The sequence below is a fragment of the Ailuropoda melanoleuca genome, chromosome X, assembly GCF_002007445.2.
Source record: "Ailuropoda melanoleuca isolate Jingjing chromosome X, ASM200744v2, whole genome shotgun sequence".
Lineage (NCBI taxonomy): Eukaryota > Metazoa > Chordata > Mammalia > Carnivora > Ursidae > Ailuropoda > Ailuropoda melanoleuca.
Genome location: NC_048238.1, coordinates 36,630,264 through 36,656,500, shown reverse-complemented (window position 1 = coordinate 36,656,500; position 26,237 = coordinate 36,630,264). Strand labels below are relative to the sequence as shown.

The window sequence follows — 26,237 nt, the reverse complement described above, 5'->3', positions numbered from 1 at the left end:
GTAGAAGTTTAGATCATTGATTAAAACTATCTTTTTAAAAAGATTTTATTTATTTATTTGTTCGTTTGTTTGTTTATTTAGAGCATGAGTTCAGGGGAGGGGCAGAAGGAGAGGGAGAGAAAGGATTTCAAGCAGACTTCATGCTGAGCTCAGAGCTCAACACGGGACTTAATCTCACGACCCTGAGAAGATGACCTGAGTCGAAATCAAGAATCCCTCACTTAACTGACTGAGCCACCCAGGTTCCCCTGAGACTATCTAATGTAAGCATTTAGTGCTATAAATTTCTTCCTCAACACCACTTTGGCTGCTGCCCATGAATTCTAATTTAAAATTAGTACAAAATACTTTATAATTTCTCTTTTGATTTTTTCTTTGATCCATGGGCCATGTAGAAGTGTGCTGTTATTTAGTTTCAAAATATTTGGGGATTTTGCAAATATTTCTGTTACTGGTTTTTAATTTAATTTCATCATGGTTAGAGAATCTAATTTGCATGACTTACATACTTTTAAATTGTCTTATGGCCCAGAATATGGTCTATCTTGATAAATGTTCCTTGTGTCCTAGAAAGGGAGATGGTTTGATGTTCTTATTGAATGGATGGTTCTATAAATGTCAATCAAGTAAAGTTGTTTGATCATGTTGTTTAAGTCTTCTATATCCTTGCTGATTTTCCATCTACTTGTATTAATTATTGAGAGGGAAGTATTAAAATCAACTATAATTATGTATTTGTTTATTTCTCCTTACAACTCCATCAGATTTTTCTTCATGCATTTTAAAAGTGTTTTATTAGGTCAATAAATGATTAGGATTGTTATGTCCTCCTGATGCATTAATCCAGTTTTCGTTATGAAATGGCCATTTCTATCCCTGGTAATATTCCTTGCTCCAAAACCTACTTTGTTATTAATATAGCTCCTAGAGCTTTCTTTTGACTAATGTTAGTATGATTTTCTTTCATCATTTGTTTACTTTTAACCTATTGGTGTTAAAATATTTAAATTGTATTTCTGTTGGTAGCATCTAAGTGGGTTCTTGTTTTCTTTGTCAATCTGATAATCTCCCTTTTAACTGGATTGTTAGATCATTTACATTTAATGGGATTATTGACATTCTTTGGTTTACATCTACCATCTTGCTATTTGTTTTCTATTTATTTGTCCCATCTGTTCTTTGTTCCTGTTTTCCCTCTTGTTCTGCCTTCTTTGTATTGAGTTTTTAAACTTCATTTTACATCCTTTGTTGACTTATTAGCTATAACTTTGTTTTATTGTATAAGTAGTCACTTTAGGGTTCATACTATGCATCTTTCACTCATCACAGACTACCTTCAAATGATACTATATCACTTCACATGTAGTATGAAAATCCTACAATAGCATAGTTCTGTTTCTCCCCTCCCAGGTTTTATGATATGGTTGTCATATGTTTATGTTTAAAACTCTATTATACATTGGGTTTCTAAAATTTGTGTGGTTTTTTTTAAGCAGTCAATTATTTTTTCAAGAGATTTAAATCATACATAAAATTCTTACAAATTTACCCAGGTAGTTACGATTTCTAGTGCTTTGCAGTCCTTTGTATAGATCCACATTTCTTTTTGGTATCATTTTCCTTCTGCTTGAAGATTTCCTTTAATATTTCTTGTACTGATGGTATGGTGGTGATTAATTTTTTCAATGTTATATCTTAAAAAGTTGTTATTTTGCCTTCATTTTTGAAAGATGGTTTTGACTACACATTGAATTGTAGGTTGACAGGGTTTTTTTTTAACTTTAAAGATGTTTTTCCACTGCCTTTGAGTTTGTACTGTTTATGACAAACAAATATGATGTCATCCTTACCTTTATTCTGCTGTACATAACATGTCATATTCTCTCTGGCTGCTTTTAAGATTTTCTCTTTATCACTGATTTTGATCACTTTGATTATTATGCACTTTGGAATAGTTTCCTTATTTTTTGTGTGTGTTTGGGGTTCATTGAGATTCTTGGATCTCTGGCTTTATAGTTTTCATCACATTTGGAAAACTTATACCTATTTCTCCTTCAAGACTTTTTTCTGTTCCCCTCCACCTCCCTTAAGGACTCCAGTTACATACCTTTGTGTTGCTTGAAGTTGTCTCACAGCCCACTAATGCTCTTTTCTTTCCTTCCTTCCTTTCTTTTTTCCTCTTCCTTTTTTCCTCATTCTTTCTTTCCTTTTTTTTTTTTTTTAGTCTTTTTTTCTCTATGTTTTTCATTTTGGATAGTTCCTGTTGCTATGTCCTAATATTCACTGGTCTTTGCTCCTGCTATTTCTAACCTTCTGTTAATCCCATTCGGTGTTTTGTTTTGTTTTGTTTTTGTCTCAAGCACAGTAGTTTTCATGGTACTTTACATGTTTTCTCAGGTAAGGAAGTTTGGGGTTTTTTTTCCCTGCTTTTACATATAGAATACAGTAATAATAACTATTTTAGAGTTTTTATCTGCTAATTCTAACATCTAACATCTGTCAACACTGGGTTGGATTTGACTGAGTGAGTGATTGATTATTCTTCTCATTATGGGTCTTATTTAATACCTTTTTTTTTTTTTTGCCTGCCTTGCAGTCTTTGATTTGATGCCAGCCATTTTGAATTTTACCTTTTTGCGTTCTAGATATTTTTATATTCCTATAAGTTTTGCTCAGGAATGTAGTTATGTTATTTGAAAATAGTTCAGTCATTCCAGGTAGTGTTCTTATGATTTGTTAGGTAGGTCTAGAGCTAATTATCCCTACTATGGCAAAAACTTCCTGAATACTCTACCTATGCCCCATGAATTACAGCTTTTCCCGGCCTGGCTGGTGATAACATTATTATCCTGGCTCAGTGTGAGTATTAGGCACAGTTCTCTCTGATTCTCTCTGATAGTTCTTTCCCCAATCTCAGATGGTTTAGTCACACACATGCTTTGATCAATACTCTCCTAGGTACTTGAGTGGAACCTTTTGAAGATTTTCACAGAACTCTCTCACTGTGTACCTCTCTCCTCTCTGGTATTCTGACCAGCTGTCTCTAGTTGCCTTAGTCCCCTCAGACTCTCAGATCTGTCTCCCCAACTCAGGGAGACCTCGAGGCTCTGCCTAGGCTCCCCTTTCTGCACCACAACCTGGAAACACTCTCAAACAGTAAGGTGGGGGTGATCATAGATTCCATCTCATATCTTTCCTTCTCTCAAGGATCACTGTCCTTTGCTGTCTGATTTTCAGTGACTTGAACACTGTTGCTTCAAATATTTTGTCTGGTTTCTGTGGTTGTTACAGGCAGGAATACAAATCTGGTCCCTCTTGCTCTCCCCTGACTAGAAGTGGAAATATGATCATTCCATTTTAAAATGAAGAAATGATCTCAAGAGGACTTAGTGCTGTAGTAAGTGGGAGAGCTTGAATTCATGCCCAGTTCTTTTCACTCTTACTTCAAAAACATTATCTTAGAAGTATCTGTATGGCTAGAGAAACTGTAGGGCTTTCCCCCTCCCTTTCCCAACCTGTGGCTTTTTTTTTTTTTAAAGATTTTATTTTATTTATTCGACAGGGATAGAGACAGCAAGCAAGAGAGGGAACACAAGCAGGGGGAGTGGGAGAGGAAGAAGCAGGCTCATAGCAGAAGAGCCTGATGTGGGGCTCGATCCCATAACGCCAGGATCACGCCCTGAGCCGAAGGCACACGCTTAACCGCTGTGCCACCCAGGCGCCCCCCAACCTGTGGCTTTTAATAATTGTTCATTTATGTTTAATCTTTAGTTTTGTCTGTTTGTTTTTAGGAGTAAAGGTGAGCAACTATTTGGGACTGTATATCTACTCTTCCATCTCTCTTTTCAGGGACAATAATGTCCTTAAAGAGCTGCATTCTCTAATGCCTGGTATTTGTCGTGAATCAATAGAGAACCTTTCTATCTGTGTTTGAACCTTGGGTAAATGTTCAGCTTCCGTTCTTATTTCTTAGTCTCACTTATAGGTCATATACTTGCCCAGTTCAACACCTTTGTTTCTTCCTCTGGAAGAGTACCCTTCCATCATTCTCTCCATCAAATTCTGTCCCTCATTTCAACCCCATCCCAAGCTCTATTTCTACTGGGAAAACTTCCCCACCTATGCAATTTCTACCTCTATAAAATCATGTTTAGTTTGTTTGGACAAAATGCTCCCAAGGTCCCTTCCAGTTCTGGAGCAAGTTTTGTGGGGGCTGATATTACTCTCTCCCCTTTCTAAATTACACTATTTGGCATAAATTGATTCTGAATTATATTCTAACTTCTATTATATATCTATTAAAGTCTATGCACTGTGTCTGGCAAGTTGCCCATCATCAATAGATTCCAAATAAATCTTGTTGAAAGAAAGGATGAATGGCATTTTTTCCCCTAGTCATTTGATGTGTGCCTTTTTTTCCCCCCTTCTTAACCAGAAAATAAGTTTCCTGAGGGCAGAGTTCATATATTTTGCTTATTTGATATTACATACAGGACCTACACTATGCTAGGGGCATTGTTGGGTGTTTGCAAGGACTCTGATTCCATGGGACCACCAGCAACCTGATTTTCCAGAATCATGGTACCAGGCTCAGATGATAATACATAGTCCCAAAGTAAATATATGTTGAATGAACAATGAGGTGGCTCGGGAACAGAGAGTTTAGCAAGACATCCGTGCTTACACAGAGAAACAAAGATGCAGATAGTGCAGACACGCTCAAATTTTATTGCTTGTTTGATACAACTGCTGCTTTGAGGCTTATACTTAATGTGAGTCTGTTGAATGATTTACAGGTATACTCATGCACCGAGATGAAGGGCTTTATTATAAATCTCCCTCCTTGTGCTGTAGGACACTGTGCATTTTTCAATGCTGTAAACATAAATAGAAAAGTGTTTTGTCTGTGACAAGGACAAATGTCAGTTGGCAAAGTTCTTAAAGATGCAGACTTTTGAATTTGAGTTCTCATTATTATAGTGTCCTGATTCAAGAAGGAAGCATAAAAATGCTTTATACTTATAAATTTTATTCCATAAAGCTTCATAATAAGGAAAAAAACAATAAAAGTTATTATATAAAAGTAATCCATGTAGAAAGTGGTGTTAAGCAAAAATAAGAAAATAAAAGCCATTCCTATCTCCAACATAGATAACCACTGGTAACATTTTAGAGCGTATTCTCTCAGTCCTTTTATACACATATTTAATTCAAAAATGTAATTATACTGAACATATTATTTTCTGCACGCTTTTTCATTTAGTGACGTGGAAACTATTCAGTATATATTCATAAAAATTCTCCAGATCATCATTTCTCACTGCTGTTTAGCACTTCAATGTATGGATCTACTGTAATTTATTTATCCAAACCCCTAATTTGGGTCATTTTTGTCATTTTCAGTATTTCCGCTGTCATGAAATTAGGGGAATAAGTGTCCTTGCAGCTAATGCTTTATGTACATTCCTAATTATTTCCTTAAAATAATTCCCTAAAAGTGGAATTCTTGGGTCAAGAAGTGTGCAAAAATCGAAGGTTTTTGACACCAAAACTACCTCCATTCCAATTTAATCTTTCAGCAATGCATGCTGTACTTTTTAAATGTGGTTTCATTTGTACTTATAACCTTTATTCAGGAAAAGTTTTAGCCATCCATATTTAGCAGTTGAGGAAATCAGGGTGCAGAAAAATCAAGGGCATATAGCATTAACACCACAACTGTATGCCCGCTTTCTCCATTCCTTGTGCTCTTGGAACAGCGCTCCTTGCACCTTTACCGGTGGTATTTGGAAAAACTGAGTCTGGGCGATTCCTTGATCAAAATTAGGATTTATTAGACAAACACATATTGAAAACAAAGTTCAACAGGCTACAAAGCCTATGACGGTAATAGGATGTGTCACACGTTTAAGCTGGTCCTTGCAATTTAAGCTATTGGCCATCAATAGAAAGTCATCCGCCCCCCCAGGAAGGAAGTGTGGTTTTTCTGAGAAGCTAGTCTTTCTCTTTCTCTTTCTCTTTCTCTTTCTCTTTCTCTTTCTCTTTCTCTTTCTCTTTCTCTTTCTCTCTCTCTCTCTCTCTCTCTCTCTCTCTCTTTCTCTTTCTCTTTCTCTCTCTCTTTCTCTCTCTCTCTCTCTGTTAGGCAGGAAGTAGGATTTATTGGCAGCCATGAATAAGGAGAGAGCAGTGCCAAGGTTCTTGTGAGTGCAGAGCCCGCCATCTGTCCAGAGGGCCACGATGAGGGATATATTTGACCCCACAGCCATGTGGAAAGAGCCACTTTTCAGCCACCATGTCTTCAAATTCATCTGCGTCAAACTTAGTTAAGCCCCACTTCTTGGAAGTGTGGACCTTCTGGCTGCCAGGAAACTTGAACTTGGCTCTGCGTAGGGCCTCAGTCACATGCTCCTTGTTCTACAGCTTGGGACAGATGGACACGATGACTTGGCCAATGTGGACCCTGGCCCCTGTGCCCTGGGGCTTTCCAAAGGCACCCTGCATGCCTGTCTGGAACCAGCATAGGACATCTTGTTGATAAGGATGAAGTGGAAGGGGGGGAGCCACGCTCAGACTTGAAAACCGTCTTTGCCACAGCTTTTCACCCTGTACTTGTCCGCACAAATATGGCCTCCAGGGCTTCAGAGGAGAGCTGCTGCTATTCATCTGACACCATGTGGCTACATAGTGGGCACTCATCCACCTTTGCCTTCTTCTACCCCAGGTCAAAGGTGCCGATCCCGGCATCAGGGACACTAGCTTGTTCTTCATAATACCTGTAACATCGGGCAGCGCGCAGCCCATGGCGACACCAGGATCTTCAGTGGCACGCCAAAGGCAAAGAGAAGATAATCTCTTTGCTATCTCACCACTTGTTGCCTAATCACAAGCTACAAAACTTTGCTTTGTATCCAAATCGAAATTTATGAAATTAGGACTTCCAGTTGGATTGGCTCAAATCAAGATTGAAAAGTTTTGTAATAGTTTTGTATATTTCTTCATGAAATCTCAGCTCTTTTAAAACTTTTTTTCCCCCATGGATAAGGGATTATCTCACTATACGCTCTGGGCTAGACTTAAAGATGTGGATTTCTTTTTTCAAACAAGATTCTAACTCCAGTATAACTTCTGGCTCTTGATCTAGTTAAGTTTGTGATCTCTAATTTTGCCGGATGCCACTGTGAAAGAAAAAACCAAAACCAAAAAGGCACAGCTGGATATAATTCTTCACTACCAACCAACACCTTAATTTTTTCCAACCTAAGAGGTGCTCCCTTAACCTGATACCCGCTTTTCAATTTTTAAGCCTCCTATCCCAAGGTAGATTGATTGCAGAAGATGGCACAACTGTCCATGCCCCCCTGAATCCATGCCTTTTGCAACCTGACTTGGAAACTTCTCCCATCAAAGGTGGAGTTTGTATCCCCATCCCGTGAAATTGGACTAGCCCTGTGATTTGGTTTGCCAATAGAATGCAGTGGTGTTGCAGTTCCAAGCCTAGGCTTCATAAAGTCCTTTGTACTAATGCTTGCTCTCGTGGACCCTGGACATCTACGTGAACAACTCCGGACCAGCCTTCGGGGACGTGAGCGGTCACAAGGAGGAGAGCCATCTCAAGCAAGACCATCACAGACCATCCAGTGCCTCGCTGCTCTGCCTACTAACTACTGACACATGAGTGTTTCCACATGTGATCATCGTAGCCTAGCCCAGATCTGAAGAACTACCCAGCTGATCCACAGATTTTTTTTTTGGGGGGGGGAGGAAGAGAAATTGTGTTGCAGCATTATTTATGACAATAGATATCTGTTGCTTTGGGTCTAAAGCAATTGAGCCGATCACGATTGTTACTATTCCCCTGCCTGGAATTCAGAATGAAAGAAGTCTGGGAGAGAAAAGATTCTGTTTCTGATTTGGCAGGTTTTGTGGATACAGATCAATGAAGTGGTCTGGCTGTATTTATATACACTGGTGATTTACCTCCTGGTACTCTTACCGATTCCCACTACTAATGCTTAGGAATTAGTTTAAAAATGTTTCCTTGGCCTGGTGTCCAGCCACTCCCAATCATATGTCACAGCCACATTAAACCATTCCTTGTTCCCCAGGCACACCCCAAACACAATAATACTGGCATGCCTTCACTTAGACCGGATCATCTTTCCTTCCTTCTCTCTTTATCAGAATATTTTAGGTAGTCTATGAACCAGCTGATTTCCTTACAGTTTCTCTCCTCTGTGAAACATTCTTGATCACGGGTCTTTCATCCTCCAGTATAATAAATTTCTCTTTCTTCTCTGCTTATTTTTTTTAAAGATTTTATTTATTTATTTGAGAGAGAGAGAGACAGCCAGCGAGAGAGGGAACACAAGCAAGGGGAGTGAGAGAGGAAGAAGCAGGCTCCCAGCGGACGAGCCCGATGTGGGGCTCGATCCCAGAACGCCGGGATCACGCCCTGAGCCGAAGGCAGACGCTTAATGACTGCGCCACCCAGGAGCCCCTTCTCCGCTTTTTTAAATACTTGTTTTGTAATGCTTGTTTTAGTTTGACTTATAGTCAAAGATCTAAAATTCTGCCAGTATTAGCTAATCTTGAAGACTAAGAAAAAACAAGGCAAGTTTCAGGTAGTGTTTTACATATTTCCTTGTAGAATACAGTTATGATTTTCTGCTTCGGGGGAAGAAAGAAGCAAGTCATTTTAGCCACGTTGAGGGTTCAGAAAGTGAATGTATTTTGGCTTAAACTGTACCGTGGAATCAGAATTAACTTTGTACTGGTCATTATGCCATAGCTAAGTAATTGTTCTTATTTTTACTATTAAATTCTCTTTTTTTAAGAAGAAAAATGGAGTAGACCTCTACTCCAGAGAGAGAAACAGAAAAGGCCTGGCTCAGTTCCGGTCGAGAGGAGTGATCAGTGGAGAATCTCATCAGTGTTGAGAGATGCTACAGCTGGGATTCCATCCATCGTGTTAAGGGACCTAAACTCAAGCCCCTGAACCCCCTTCATGCAGGACCCGCACAGCTAAGCCTTGATCTCACATAAGACTCGAATATCTCCTTTCCTGTAAACCACTTCTATCCTGAGAGGAAAAGGCTACAGTTTATAAACATTTTTATTGGCCATATTTTACCGTATGGCCAAGACGGAAGAGTTAGGGGAGGGATGTTTGATGCTGGTTTGTTTAAAACGCACACCTAAGTGGGTTTCTTTTCCCTTGTTAGAGAACTTTTTCTGATAATGTTTCATTTAATTGAAACCCGTTAGCGAGCTGAGAAGTGAAATCTGTTGATGAGTCAACGAGCAAAGCTCGAAGCCATTTAGCGGCGTGGAGTCACGGCCGTAAGACGTTCAATTCCAGTGGCTAGTATGATGTCTCCCCCATAGAATAAACTCAAAAGAGGTTTCTGTCTGCAAAACAAAATGGATACAATTGAGTTAACAGGGTTTTAAATGACATTGACTGGAACATCAATAGAAAGAATAAAAAGAAAACTGATTTTATTACAAAGTCATTGTGGATCAATAATACATAATAACATGGGCACGAGAAGCAGTCAGTGACAGAAGACATTCAATGATTCATGAGCACATTAAGTTCATGAAATAATAAGCTCACACTCTTACATACTATCTTTTTCTGAATCAATAGCTATGGAACTGAATGAGAAAGTGGAATGTTTTCAAAAGGTGCAATAGTAAGGGTGACACAGCTGGGGAGAGTTGCTTTTCTGGAGGATATCTCCACTATGTAGCAACATAAGAATAAAGAAGTTCAAAGGTTTAGCATGGAATAAACCTAGACATGTTCCCCATGACAAATTTAGTAGACACATTGGTGGACCGTGATTAATTATCTTGGGTCAATGAATGGTTCTCTGCTCGAGCATCTCTTTTCTAAGATGGAAAAATCTTATATGCTGACTTCGTTTCCCCCCTTCCACTGGGTCATCGAGGAAGCAGTGTGATAACAGCGGTGCGAGCCCCCAACCCCTGTCCCACTGCATGATTCTGACTAGTGTGAGCTGAGGACAGATAGATGACCCGGATATCCAAGGAGAGAAACGACAGTCAGTGGAACCTATTTTCTGACCCTCCCTCGGACAATACCATGTTGTCTCTTTCGGCAACCAAAATAAGTTTGCAAAGGGATCCATTCAAACTCTCAAAATATTCCCTACCTAAAATAGTCCCTACTATGAACAAAGGTTCTCATCATACCTTTTATGCCAATTCCTTTAGAAAGTCATTTCCTCTCTGTCTGTCTCTGTCTCTCACTGTCTCACACAGACACATATACACACAGACCGCAAACCTCAGTCTCATAAACTCATACATCAGAAATGGAGATCTCAGAGGTCAAAAATGAAACATGATTTTAAAACTCTTTATTAGCTTATTCTAAAACACAAAGTGGAGATTCTAAGCCATATGGAAACCTTAATCTGGGTCTTTATTTGAGTGTGTCTTTTTCTAGATATGTTTGTGTGTCCCTGTGGGTTTACAGGTGTATTCCTCTATCTTCTGTTAATGCATCTGAAGCCTCTCCAATCCATCTCTTCCTCTCTCTCTCTCTCTCTCTAATCTTCTTTCTTACTTATTCCAATAACTGTGGACAGGAAAGAATGGAAATGCGTATACATTTTATTTGTTCTATTTATTGAATTTTGTCTGTTCTCTGTTCCTTTTGCATAACTCAGAAAAGTCAAATGTTATACATTCCTCTTTTAAAAACAATCAAAACCCAATTAAATTGCCTTTTCTGTATCAATTGCCAATGGTTTCTACCTCCCTTGAGCCACTGATCCTGAAAAGAAGCAAGCTTCACCTTCGTTCTGAACTTCTCTTTATAAAGTCACAGTTTTCCTTTTCAGAAAAAAAGGAAGGAGGGCTTCCAATTTTTTTCTCGCAGTCTGAATTTTCGTTGTCACTGCTTTTGGACTTCAGTTCTTGACTTTGCTCTGTTATGTTTCTATGTCTCTATAATTTTGTGTATACATTTTTGTATACAGCCGGCCTAAATTCCAGTCCACCCCTGGCACACTTTACCTCACTCTTTTAAATGAAGGATTCTGCTTAGGAGACATCCTTTTTTTTCTCTTTTAACATTCTCATGTAGCCAAACAATTATCTTGCCTTAGAACCTCATTCACTTCCTGATGTAGGCAGAAAACAGCACGTTCTAAAATTACAACATTTTGGGAATAGAAGGGATTAGTCAATGTATCTAATTTAACTTAGTTGGCTCCCACTTGTATTCTCATTGGTTTAAAGGATAAGGCAAGAAATAGGGCTCATTAGTTGTTGAGATCTCCAAACATTTATCAAGCCAGGCATTGGCAGACACCAGAGATTCAGAAATGAATATGTGCTTCTTGTCTTCAGGAAGCTCGTAATCTAGTGGGTGGAAAAGAGAAGTAAACAGTTTCCGATGATGGAGATCATTTGCATGAGAGGGAGATACTGTGGGAGCAGAAAACCCAAGCTGGGGGCATTTTTTTAAAAGATTTTTTAAAAATTATTTATTTGACAGAGAGAGAGAGAGCATAAGGACCGGGAGTGGCAGGCAGAGGGAGAGGGAGAAGCAGGCTCCATCCCAGGACTCAGGCCCCTGGGATCATGACCTGAGCCGAAGGCAGACTCTCAACCGACTGAGCCACCCAGGGGCCCCATCCCAGGCTGGGGGGGGGGCATTTTTAGGAACGGGACGCCTGACCTGGGCCCTGAAGGACAAAGCCTCAGAGATCCTCAAACTCTGGGAAGAGTCTCTGTGTGAGAGCATGATATTCCAAGTGCAGTTGCAGTCGGAGAAGTTACTATCGGAATAACTGTAAAAATGTCACCTTTATACTCAAGATAGCACGGCATGGTGTCTGTGTGGTTTATCGGCAATGGCAGGCTTATTACTTTTAATGCTGTAATTTTCCCAGGGTCACCGTTCTACTTTTCCTGTTATATGTGTTACATAAAACTGTACTTCTTCGCCTCTATTGGAAAAAGCAAAAATGCCTATAGAGGAGGTTGCTTTTTGAGAATAGCAGATTTTCCATGAAGAAAATGAAACCCTCGCATATTCGCTTCATTATGCTCTGCTCCCTCCGTCCTGGCTGCCCCTCTCACATCAGCTCCTTCTTTCCTTCTACCCTCCCCCTGCCCTCGACAGTCCCTCCTGTTGCCCTGGTATGGTGATCCTGGCCTGACTGGGAGGCCCTAGCCTGTGCTCTTGTTAAAGTTACAACTGAAAGCATAAATCGATCATTTTCCTTTTTTTTTTTCTAAGATTTTATGTATTTGAAAGAGAGAGTGCACAGGAGTTGGGGGTGGGAGGCAGGAGGGACAGAGGGAGAGAGAATCTTAAGCAGCTCAAGGAGGCGGAGGGCTCGATCCCAGGACCCCGAGATCATGACCTGAGCCGAAGTCAGCCACTTAACCACAGGAGCCACCCAGGCGTCCCCAGATAGATAATTTTCTAATTATCTTTCGCTACTGGATATTTCAGCCAAAAGAAGTCTGTTTTCATGTAAGGCCATTAGAAGTGTCTGGAAAGCTAAGTCGCTTCTGGGGTCCTTGTAGTCTGAGAGTAGGGACTGCCTGGCTCTGATGAAATCTATTCTATACCCAGAATGGGGAGGAATAGGAACCCATTCCAGGGGCCCAGAGAAAGACGGGAGTAGGCCATGGGGCCCGAAGAGGAGCCACGGGAACAGCTGAGTGGAACAGTGATTAGAAAACTGAGCCTTGTTGCCAGACTGCTGTGTTGGCTGCACTCTGGGGAGGAACAGACACTGGGCCGAGGTAAGCACAGAAGCGGGCACTAGGGGCGCCTGACAACAGGGTCTGCTAACTTGGGCCCCCTGGCACACCTCGCGCGCCTGTGCAGGCTGCAAAAGCCAGCTCGCTCTAAAGAGTGCCAGTTTTGCAGCCTCGCACCCCCCTCGCTGCCAGGGCCATGCCTTGGCCCCCATTCAAGCATAACGAGAAGGTTTCTATAATTATCGCCCCAGCGCTGGCATTTGCACACAGCTGCGCGTTCACACACAGATCCGCCCGGGCCTCGAGAGGGGGTTCCAGAACAAGAGGGCTGCTGTGCTGGACGGCGCCGAGGCCTTCGGAGCCCTCAGACCTTGCCCAGGGCCCCACCCGGGATGCTGACCCACAGCCTGAGGGGTTTGCGTTTTGACTGTCTGGAGGGTTTAATTTTAAAAGGAAAACAAAAAACAAAAAACAAAGAAACAACCCACCAGTGAACTCGCCTAATATCCTAGACCACAGAGCCAACTGTGAGCAGGCCTGAAGGTCCGAGGCTGGCAGAGCTCTTTTCTGGAACTTGCCATGGCCGGTGTCCCTCCTACGTCATCTGGGCCTAGGGAAGAGCACAAACACTAGAGGCCTGTATAGTCCCAGAGGCTCCAGTCTGGACGTGTATCCTGCCTTCTAGGCCCCCGGCGTGGCGCGGAGGGGAGGCTGGGAGAGAAGAGAATGACTCCTCACTGCCAGTTTTGGATGACAGTGAATGGATTCTCTAACTTTGGTGCCTTCTATCCCACTGTGAGGCACGGGGCTGGAGCAGAGGAGTCTCAGAATTTTCAGAATTAGAAAGGGCCACAGATGTTTGCAAGTCCAACTTCCCACTCAGTGTGGCTTCCCCCTTGGAACTATCCTGAAGCTGTCAGCCAAGAAGAAGAAGGCTCTCCTTGGCAGCTACCAGGAACTGGCTGCTCACTCCTTGGCGAAACAGCTCTGATCCTTGAGCATTCTTGCTCCCTTCACTCTACCACGGAAAGAGAAAAATCTTACTAGGGGTCTCCGTGGCTTCACACCTATCAAGGGGCTCCCGGGGCCCTTGGGATCAAGTCCACATTCACAACAGCTCTGCAGGTTTGGCCCTCCCCACTTGTGGCCTCATCTTTGATGATACCCTCTCATCCACTTGGAAGAGAGAGACCCTCGACATCGGGTTTCCTTTCATTTTCTGGAATAAGCCTCTTTCGCTCTCAGCCCTCCAGCCCTCTCACCTATGAATTCCTCTTCAGGGAACAATCCTGGCCAGGTTGTCCTTTCTCTCCCTGCTCATCTTGCAAGTTTTTTTTCTGGGAGGCCTCTCCAGCTTCGAACCTAGATGAACTCCCTTTGCTCTGAGCTTTCGAAGCTCAATGCTTGGCACGGAGTAGAGGCTTAATAAGATTAGCTAAATGAGTACCTGAACCCAATCTTCTTGTAACTTCTACTCTCTTGTGTTAATTCCACCCTCTTCCATATGACAGCCCTTGAAATATTCAAAGGCCATCATCCTCATCATTCCAGCATCAGTATGAATCTGGTCCCAGCAGGACACAAATCACACACTCAGACAGGGTGATTGAGGACAGCATGATAAAAGGGGGTTTACAAAGATGGGAGCAGGGTTAAGTGAATCTTAGGAGCACCCCAGAGCTCACAAGAGCAGGATCTTAAGCCTGAAGGGTCAAGGGGAAGGAAAGCTTACCCGAGGCCAGAGGAAGTAGCTGAAGCTGGAGAAGAGCGCCGCCCAGCAAGCCAGTAGGGAGGCAGCCAAGGGAATAAATAACCACTTCACGCTCCTCCCACCCTCTGATCTCCCCCGGTGCCTCCCACTGACAGATAAAGGGCAGGGAGCCTCCTAGGATACAAAGCCCAGTGGAAAAAGATGGAGAATAAATGAATCGGGAGAGACAGATGACAAATACCCAGTAGAATCATCCAATCCCAACAGCTACCCCAAATCTACTCTTGCCTGACTAAACAGCTTGAGTTGGTTCTATGGCTGGTCAAAAGGTAGTGTCTGCTGACCTCCTTATTATCTAAGTCAGTGCCATCAGGATAGGTTCTGGATTGCCTTTCGTTGCCTGTCCTGAAGCACATGGCCAGGAATACCACGATGTTCCAGACATCAGCCAGTTATGGGTACCGATCTCTGCCACTCTGAATGCAACATTTATATTAATGCAGGTTTAAAACTGTAGTTCCTTGCTTGTTGAATGCATTCCAGTTGTTTTTTAATTGGGTCTATGATCAATTAAATCCACTAGGCTTCCTCACACAAACTACTGTGAAGTCCGGCTTTCTCTTAAATTGTACTCATGTCATTGATTTTTGTTTTAACCTAACTACAAGATTTTACATTCCTTCCTGTCACATCTTATCTTATTTACTTGTGTCCATTGTTCCAGATTATTAAATCCTTATTTTGTTACCTAGTGTAGCAGCTTTTCCTCTCCACTTTTGAGTCACTAGCTAATTTCATTAGGCCGCTCTCTTTGTTTTCATCTGTGTTGATGATGATTGAACAAAATCCCGGACAACTGGACACTGAAGACCTCCTCTGGTTGAGAGACTGAGTAGTATGGTTTGACATTTTACCAAGGGTGAGGGGAAGAGAACACCATTTCTGCAGTGGGTTGGTGGTATAATGGGAAGTAAAAGATCACCACGAAATCATTTTTGGGAAAACCCCGGGTTGCACAAGTTGAACAAGTTTCTTTCTTAAAGTATCCCTTAGAGCTATCGATATGCTAATATCTATGGACTAGGTCTGGAATCAGATATTCAATGCTCTACCTATTGATTTGACTATGGAACACTCACACGTGTTTGTGTGTGCACGCATATTTGCACATGAGTATATATATATATAGTATTGCCCAGGGTAGTGTTTCACGGACTGCATCTTGGGAAATGTTGACTGTGGAATGAACAGACCTGGGTTTCACTTCCAGTTCCACCACTTACCAGTTTGGAGCAAGTTATTTAATTTCTCTAATCTTCAGTTTTCTGAGCCATGCAGGTGCCCCGTATTTTTTTAAAGATCTTATTTATGTATTTGAGAGAGAGAGAGAGAGATCATGAGCAGGAGGAGGGGCAGAGGGAGAGGGAGAAGCAGACTCCCCGCTGAGCAGGGAGCCATGGGGGGCTCCATCCCAAGACCTGGAGATCATGACCTGAGCCGAAGTCAGATGTTTTAACTGACTGAGCCACCCAGGCGCCCCAGAAATTTCTATTTTTAATGAAAAGGATTCACTGCTAGTGCCGATGTGAAATGACAATCACCACCACCACAGTAACAATAGCTAATGAGAATTTAGCATTTAGTATATACCGGCCACTGTCCTAAGCATATTGTAAATATTTCCTCATTTAATTCTCACAATGAAAACTGTGAGCTAGATGTTTTTTGTTTTGTTTTGTTTTAAGATTTTATTTATTTCACAGAGATAGAGACAGCCAGCGAGAAAGGGAACACAAGCAGGGGGAGTGGGAGAGGAAGAAGCAGGCTCATAGCGGAAGAGCCCAATGTGGGGCTTGATCCCATAACGCCGGGATCACGCCCTGAGCCGAAGGCAGATGCCTAACCGCTGTGCCACCCAGGTGCCCTGATGTTTTTTTAATTCTTTCCACTTTATAGATGAGAAAACTAACTACAAAAGATTAAGTATACCATTTCTGGAGCAATTTTTGTGAAACTGTGAAATTTTTGATGGTATCCATTGAGAGCCTTAAAATAGGCATATGCTCTGAGTGGATATAGTAGAAGCTGTGATGCTTTGCCCAGATCCTCTTCAGGGCTTATTCCTCTAGCTGCTGCCATGCGATTGTCCTCAGCTCTCAGCCCTCTCTAGATATTGTCCTCAGCTGGAGACATCTGCCTTAACAATGTATGACTTTGGACCTGCCCGTGTGCCATGACCGGATATACAGGACAATTCTTTTGGGCCATCCCTGCTGCAGAGCTTTCCATGGGGTTAACTGAACCTTTGTTGCGGTTCTATCACAACTGAACTTGCCCCCTGCCCAGTCCTGCTTTTTCCCCCTTCCCTTTCAGAGGTTTTGATTCTAAGCAAACTTCCTAACAAACTTCTGCAAGGTAATCTCCATCCTAGAGTTGGCTTCCTGGAGAACACACACTGCAACGCCCAGTCATTTAACGTCTAAGACTATATCCTAAGTAAAAGCCTACTGTGAATGTAAATAATTACATATGAGCCCTAGTGGATGGTAAAACCACAGGAGGAAGGAACCTAGGTCCCTGAATCAATGCGTGAAAAATTTCATCCACCAGTTTCAGTGTGGATCTCCAAGCCATAGAGAGCTGGATTGAGCTTTGCTCTCATCCCTTCAACAACAACAACAACAAAAAGGTAAACAAACTTGAAAGCAATGGCATTGTATTGAACATGGGAGACAACTGTGGTCAGAAGGCAAACAACTGACCTGAAATCTAGAAATAGATAGGTGACAGTAGGGAAGAGCAAGATGTTAGCATTTCCTTACCTGGCACAGAATTTGCCTGAGGCCACATAAGCCAGGAAGAGGATTTAGCTAGAATTTTTTTTTTAATCAAATTGTTAAAAGCTGAGTGTGGGCTAATCGGAGAGTATAAAGCCCCTTAGCTGCAGACATAGAAAAGGTCACACCTTCTTGAAGAATTTTCCTATTGGGACCCAGAGGTGCTCACAGAGGGGGATGGGGAGAATTAGAGCACCTGCCCAAGATGGAAGCTAAAGCAGAACATCAGAGAATGCCCACCCCCCATACTGCCATGACCATGCTAACAAGTGCCAAGAGAAAATAATAGTGGGCTAGAGCTGGGAGAGCTGCAGAATAAAAATTGTCTTTGAGGAGCACGACAATGAGAAGACCCAAAGCCAAATGGAAAGCAAACTTGAAACTCAGCCCATCTCCCGATTATGTTAGTACAAACTTTCAGACTAAAAGCACAGCAGAAGGAATAGCATGCTCATCTCTGAGCAATAAAAATGTGTACCTTAGTACCTACTGTCCGACATAACATGTCCAGCTTTCATCCAAAAAAAAGAAAAAATGAGAAGCATACAAAAAGTCAAGGGAAAATACAGTCTGAAGAGACAAATTATCAGAAACAGTTCCAGTTATGTCACAGATATTGGAACTAGTAGGGAATTTACTATGATTAACATGTTAAAGGCTCTAATTGAAAAGGTAGATTACATGCAAGGAGATTTCATGAGAGACACAGACAATAAGAAGAAACAAAATGGAAATGCTAGAAATGAAAAGCACGGTAACAAAGATGAAGAATGTCTTCAAGGGGCACATCAGTAAACTCAACACAGCCAAGGGTATAATCAGTGATCTTGATAATAGATCAGCAGAGATTATCCTAACTGAAATACAAAGAGAGAAAAAAAGAGCAGGAAGAAAAACAGAAGATCCAAGAGATAAGGGGCAATACGAAATGATACAACACATTTGTAATGAAATTTCAGAAGGGGAAGAAAGAACAGGACAGAAGAAATATTTGAAGAAATAATGAAATAATGGCTGATAATTTTCCAAAATTAGTGGCAGACATCAAGTTATAGATCCAAGAAGTTCAGAGAAGACCAAGCAAGGAGAAAACAAAACCTAGGTGTATTGGTTTCCAGTGGCTGCTATAAGAAATTACTATAAACTTCGTTGCTTAAAACAACAGTGATTTTGTTTATCATAGTTTTGGAAGCCAGAAGTCTAAAATCAGAATCATGGGCCAGGATCAAATTAAGGCATACTTTCTTTTGAGATTATGGGATGAATCTTGTCCTTGCCTCTTTCAGCTACAGGTGGCTGCCGACATTCCTTGGCTTGGGGCTGAATCCCTTCAGTCTTGAAGACCAGCATCTTGAAATCCCTCTATTCTCTCTTCACAGTGCCGCTTTCTTTGTATGTGTGTCAAAAGTACAAGGGATGGGAGGATGAATTAGAAATATACTGTTATATGGTTCTGACATTACATGTGAAGCAGTGTAATAGTCTTTGAAGGTAAACTCCGATTGTAAACCAATAAACATGTTTTTAAAAAGGTATAAATAATAATTCAATAGAAGAGATAAAATATACTCATAAGAATGTTAAATTATACCTAGAGAAAGGAGAAATGACGAAATAAGAAAGAACAAATGGAGCAAATAGAAGACAGCTAACAGGGTGGTAGATTTTAATCCAACCATGTATAATCCCATTCAGTGTGAATGGTCTAACACACCAGCTAAAAGACAGAGATTTTCATATTGGATTAAAAAATTAGGACTCAACCATGTACTGTCTATAAGAAATCCACATTAAATATGAAGACATAGGTAGGTTAAAAATAAACAAGTGGAGTAATGTATACCATGCAAACACTACACAAAAGAAAACTGGAGTAGCTATGTTAAGTACAGCAAAAGTAAGCTTTAGAACAAGAAGTATTATCAGGATAAAGAGGAACATTACAGGGGCGCCTGGGTGGTGCCATCGGTTAAGCCTCTGACTCTTGATTTTGGCTCAGATCAAGATCTCAGGGTCATGAGATCAAGCCCCACATGGGGCTCCACACTCAGTGTGGCGTCTGCTCGAGTTTCTCTCTCCCTCTCCCTCGCCCTCTGCTCCCTGCCCCCCCCACTGTCTCTCTCTCTCTCTCTCTCTCAAATAAATACATACAATCTAAAAAAAAGAGGGACATTACATAATGATAAAGCGGTCAGTTCTTTAAATAATCCTAGGTATGTGTGGGCCTAACAATAAAGCTTCAAAATATATGAGAAATAAAAAAAGGTAGATCTTAAAGGACAGATAGACAAATCCACAATTCTAATTGGAATATATTGATTGATATTTTGCCTACAAAATATCAGTACACCTATAGATGATCTGAACAACACTATTAACCAACTTGACCTAGTTGACATTTATAGAATGTGCCAAACAACAGCAGCAGAATACACATTTTTTTCTAAGTGCACATGGCAGATTTACTGAGATAGACCACATTCTGGGCAATTACACAAGCCTTATGACATTTTCAATAGAAGTCTTACGAAGTATGTTCTTGGACTATGCCAGAACTAAACTAGAAATCAATAATGAAAAGCTATTTATGAAAATGTCAAATATTTGGAAATTAAACAACATATTTCTGCATAATTTATGAGTCAAAATGGAAGTCTCAGTGGAAGTTGAAAGTATTTTGGCTTAAATGAAAATGAAAATACAGCATTTCAAAATTTGGCTGATTCTAGGACTCCGGCAGAAAATCACCCTAAAGCATCTTGTAGTAACAGAAAGTAAGGAAGTTCTCAAACATAAATTAATTAATAAATAAAAGTAAATAGAAAAGAAATTTTGAAAGTTGGAAGCATGTCAAAAAGATACAGGAGCCAACCTGAAAGTGTTCCCAGTGATCAAAGCTGGAACGATTTGAGCAACAAAATAAATAACATTAATTTTGGATTATAAACCCAGAGAGCAAATAAATATCCATGATTTCACACTGATATAAATAATTGAATAAAAAACAAGTGGGGAAGAAAGGAAAAACTTGTTATAATACAGTTCCAAAGAATACATGTTGAAGGAATGAAAGAAATAGAAAATCAGCTTTAGAACACCACAGCAGTAATTCCTACAAGAAGACCCCTGATGGATGCAAAAATTAATGGGAAAAACTTTAAGGAGACGCAAAACATTTCCCTGGCCTCAAAGTATCTCCCCCTAAATATTTATTAATTATGGTTGTGGTTTTAACACATGTCCACAAAAGTCCTGGCTCCTCCTCCCTCCAGAAAATCAAGCTTAGTTCTCCTCCCCTGGCATACAGGCTGGTCTTGGGGACTTGCTTCCAAGGTGTATGAGATGGAAAAAATAATAATTTTATGGTGGAGAAACTGGCAGACACTGCTTTAAGCAATGAGGCTAACGTAATCAGGGATAAGTCATGTGGGTATTATGTAACCCCTTATATGATGTGGTAAGAAGGTGTTCTCCAAAATCCATAACCCCAATCCAATCACAGGAACACATCAGACAAACCCCAGTTGCAGGACATTCAACAAACCACCTGTCTTCCAAAGTGCCAAGGTCATGAGAAGAAGGGAAGACTGAGAAACTGTCACAGATTAGAGGAAACTAACGAGACATGACAATTGAATGCAGCATGGTGTTCTGGGTTAGACCCTGGGACAGAGGACATTGGTGGGGAAACCGATGACATCCAATTTACGTCTGTAGTTTCGTTAATAGGGTCATACTGATGTTAGTTCCAGAGTCTTAATAAATACACCATGATTATATAAGATGTTAACATTAGAAAGAGCTGGGGAATGGGTATCTGAGAGCTCTCTGTACCATCTTCGCAATTCCTCCGTAAACCTAAAATTATTTCAAAATAAAAGATTTTTAAGTTATCCATAATACTGAGTACTCCCACACTGGACTTGTATGTGAGAAATTAAATTCTATTGTGTTAAGCCTTTGAAATTTTTAGGGTTTTTCTTAATTGAAATTAGTATTCCTAATATAATGCTGATCATAATTATCAGGCAGAATCTTTTTGAATTAATTCTATTCCATGAACACATATTTGACCACTCAATCAAGAAGAGATTGCATATTTGTTATAAGTTGTTCTAAGAGATCCAGAAAAAGTTGACCAGCTGCTTTCCTTTTGTAATTAGCTCTTCAAAATTAAACCCTGAATTCTTCTCCACTTTGTCCTATGTTTGTTATTTTTTTTTAAAGATTTTATTTATTTATGTGACAGAGATAGAGACAGCCAGTGAGAGAGGGAACACAAGCAGGGGGAGTGGGAAAGGAAGAAGCAGGCTCATAGCGGAGGAGCCTGATGTGGGGCTCGATCCCATAACGCCGGGATCACGCCCTGAGCCGAAGGCAGACGCTTAACCGCTGTGCCACCCAGGCGTCCCCTATGTTTGTTATTTTTATCTTTACAGCTACACTATAAGCACAACGAGATGCTGGAGATGAGAGTGCCTAGAGAACTCTGAACTTGAGCAGGACCTTGAATGACAGGGAAGATCTGGCATGGTAAGTTCAGATGCGTCGGGGGACAGGCAGGTAATGCACATGTTTGAATGGTGCCTGCTAGGAATGGCAGAATGCATGTTCACCTAGAGCAATTTCATTATAGAATTTTGAACATTATGTATGCTGATCAAATGAAAGAGGTCTGCCATTTAGAATGGTCCAAGGGAAAGAGACAACGCCTAGTGATGAAGGTCCTGTGGGGAGGAGAAAACAGAATGCCTTTCAAGCAGGAGGCTCTCAAGGTGAAAGGTATACGCAGAGCAGGTCCAGAGGATGATGGCAATCTAGCCTGGTATTTAAGGAGAGAAGGTAGCATGCCTAGGGCATTAGACCCAGAAGGGATTTGGGGGGTCACGTAGCTAAGTAGTATGCAGTGTGACTGTGTGTGGCCTAAGGGTTCATAGAACCCTCCTGGAGTCTGGGGAGAGGGGCTTCTGAAATTTACCTCCCAGACCTGTTTAATTTGATCTACACATGGTACTTCCCTGTGACCATTTATTTGAATAAATAGTTTCATGTCGAAAAATTGGTTTGAAAACCTAAGAGCCCTAAGTCTTTTCATATTAGAAAGAGGCCCAAAATGTTGAAGTGACTTGTCCAAGCTTCCAAATTTATATGACTTTCCTTAGATTTGACCAGCACATCTGGCCCCAAAGCCAGTCCCCTTTCCCCTATGTGGCCTCATTGTGGAGGTCTGCATAGGCCTGGAATAAATTTGCTCCTTGGGATGACCCCATATTTTTATTTTATTTTATTTTATTTTATTTTATTTTATTTTATTTTATTTTATTTATTTTTTGCCCTCTGAGCTTCATGTTAGGTGCTGCTCTGGAATCAAGAATTTAAGAAGGAAGGTAAGACTTTGAATTCTTTTCCTCCATTCCCTAGGTGAATAAAACATCTGAAAGCAGGTTTTAACAAAGAGTAAAGAGCAATGGACATTTGAGAGACAGGCAATAACAACAAAAACAACAATACCTTGTGTCTATTGCTTGTTGCTATGTGTTCAGCACTGCTCCAAGCACCTTACAAAAATTTTCTTATTTACCTTCACAGCAACCCCAGTAGGTAACTAGTACTATCCCCATTTAATAGGAATGAAAGTAACACCTCATTAGAGAGGTTAAGTAATTTTCCCAAAGTCTAATTGCAAAATTATTAATCTGTTTTTGGGACCTCTTCAGTGGCAGCTAAGCATGAATAAATCTATGCATTCCCCTTCACTGTTTTGTCCAGGGCTGTATTTGCCGCTATGAGAACTCTAGCCTTTCTGTTGATGGAATAGTGGCTCCCAGCAACCCCCAGCCCACCATCCTCCAGATAGGCTTTAAAAAATGGGATCTTCCTCCCTCCTACATTGTTGGTGGGAATGCAAGTTGGTACAGCCACTCTGGAAAACAGTGTGGAGGTCCCTTAAAAAGTAGCTACCCTATGACCCAGCCATTGCACTACTGGGTGTTTACCCCAAAGATACAGACATAGTGAAGAGAAGGGCCATATGCACCCCAATGTTCATAGCAGCATTGTCCACAATAGTTAAATCGTGGAAGGAGCTGAGATGCCCTTCAGCAGATGACTGGATTAAGAAGTTGTGGTCCACATGTACAATGGAATATTACTCAGCTATCAGAAAGAACAAATTCTCAACATTTGCTACAACATGGACGGCATCGGAGGAGATAATGCTAAGTGAGCTAAGTGAAATAAGTCAAGCAGAGAAAGACAATTATCATATGATTTCTCTCATCTATGGAACATAAGAATTAGGAAGATCGGTAGGGGAAGAAAGGGGGGTAATCAGAAGGGGGAATGAAGCATGAGTGACTATGGACTATGAGAAATAAACTGAGGGCTTCAGAGGGGAGGGGGTGGGGGAATGGGATAGACCGGTGATGGGTAGTAATGAGGGCACGTATTGCATGGTGCACTGGGTGTTACACGCAACTAATGAATCATCGAGCTTTACATCGGAATCTGGGGATGTACTGTATGGTGACTAACATAATATAATAAAAAATCATTAAAAAAAATGGGATCTTCCTGAGTCCAGTAAAAGGGGTGAGCAGATATAGGTAGAAATGTTCCTGTAGCGGTAGGCGTGTAACGCTGAGAATGGGGAATCCCAGCTCTGGTCTGCCTCCATCAAATGACTCAGATAGTTTTCAGATGTGGTCGGTGGGATGAAGCTCAAAGCTTGTTGGACTTCAAACATTTCCCCCTCTGTTTAATATGTCCCGTGTGTTCTCCAGGGGAAATGCAATCCCTTATGCTTCTGTGATTCAACACAGTTGTTGCTTTTAAGTATATTTGAAATCCCAGAGGTCCCCTGGGCAAATCCTTTTAAGTGAGAAAGCTACATTTTACTGAATCAGATAACTCAGTTTGGAGGTCCAAGAAACTTGGGATGTGATTTGAGACTTCCAACCATTAAAGTGTGAGCTGGCGCAAAATGTGGAAAAGCGCATCTCATCTTCACTTGTCTGACGGCACAGGCTGAGAATGTTCCCTCACTCACCATTTCGATGTATAGGAGGGCAGGGAAGGGAAAATATAGAACAGGAGAAGCGAATTCTCCCACAGCCAGGGTAGGAGACTTATTCCTGCTCCTTCTCTCTCATCCACTGGAGAAGGAAGTCACAGGATTACAACCCCTTGGTTGAGGCTTGATAGCATCTGGACCACAACTTCCCATGGTACCCTAGCAGTGGTTACTGTTTGAGTTTGAATCCATTCTCTGCAACTTTCAAACTGTGTGACTTCTGGATCCACTTAGTCTCTCCATGCTTCAGTTTTCTCACATCTAAAATGAAAATAATAATAGTTCTAACCTCATTAGCTTGTTGAGAGTGTTCGATGTGTTAATCACGTGAAGTGCATAAAACCATGCCTGTCACATTCTAAGAACTCAGTAAAGGTTAATGGTATTAAAGCTATGGTAATCTGTTCCTAAGAGGTTCCGGGTGCCCAGAAGAATCCTAAGGCTCTAGAGCTCTAGACATGATTTTGTCTCCCAACCACTCTCCAAATCATGGCGGGGGGGGGGACTAGTTCACAATTAGACTGGCTGTTTTGAGGACATTCAAGAATGGTCTGACCCAGGGCGCCTGGGTGGCTCAGTTGGTTAAGCATCTGCCTTAGGCTCAGGTCATGATCCCTGGGTCCCGGAATCAAGCCCTGAGTCAGGCTCCCTGGTCAGTGGGGAGTCTGCTTCTCCCTCTCCCTCTGCCCCTCCCCCCTTCTTGTGGGCATGTGCTCTCTCTAATAAATAAAATTACATAAATATATAAATTATATATATAATATATAAAAAATAAAATTATATAAAATAAATAAATACATAAAAAGAATGGTCCGTTATGACCACTGGTGTGGTCTCAACCCTATTCCTCCAGGATCACTATAGAGTGTCCTGAAACTACTTCAGACTCTAAATGTGGACACTAAAAGAAGAAATGCTGAAACACACAGTGTCACTGTAGTTCAAACCACACGGTCAGTGTGGGCAGAACCCTAGCTGATGGTTGAGCAGGATGGTGATAGACCCCAGGTAATGCTAATGGAAGCTGCACTTGAGGAAGATATAGAAGCTGAATGTGGATCATAGGTTATGGTTCTAACTAAGATTCTGGGGGCAGAAGAGGTCCTGCATTGGATTTCTGGTCAGTGAAGAGAAGTCACACAGTATTTGTTACATACTTTCTAAACACCTACTATGCACTGGGTTTCTTGTAAGATGATTATTTCCACAAAGATTTATTGAGCACCTACTACGTACCAACATATTTCTAAGTTCTAGGTATATAGCAGTGGATAAAATAGGCCAAAATCCTTACCCAAATGGAAGTTATATTTTAGTAGAAGAGACAGATTACCAATAAGTTAAATAACTAAAATATTGAGTATGATAGATAACAGTCAGTGCGGAGGTAAAAAAAATAATAATAAAAATGAAGCAGGGAATGGAGATAGAGTCAAAGATGGAGTAATGATGGCCTTTTGGATAGGCCAAAGGAGGTGAAGGAGTATGCCATACGAATATTTACAGGAGGAATACTCTATGCCAAGAAAAGAGCAGATGCAAAGGCCCCAAGGCAGCAGTGTGGCTGGAATGGTCAGAGAATGGCAAGAAAGCTTTGGGGTCTCGAGTGGTAAGAGATGAGGTTAGAGATGGGGTGACTGACCAAATCATGTAGGGCCTTACACATTATTTTAAGGACTTTGGCTTTTACAATGTGGGCTAGGAAAAAAAGGAATGATATGCTCTGCCTATGTTTGATGGGATTACTTTGGCTGCTGTGTTTAGAGTCAAGATGAAGGAGGCAAGGACAGAAGTAGAGCAGTAAGGAGGCTATGGCAGCAACCCAAGTGAGACATAACCGTCACTTGGGTCAGAGTTGTAGTAGTAA

The 26,237-nt window shown here is 41.2% G+C and overlaps 1 pseudogene; it reads right to left on the bottom strand.

Annotated features, from left to right (window-relative positions):
* Nucleotides 1-6,156: 6,156 nt before the first annotated feature.
* On the bottom strand, nt 6,157-7,695 carry LOC100470117 (annotated as a pseudogene).
* Nucleotides 7,696-26,237: the final 18,542 nt, after the last annotated feature.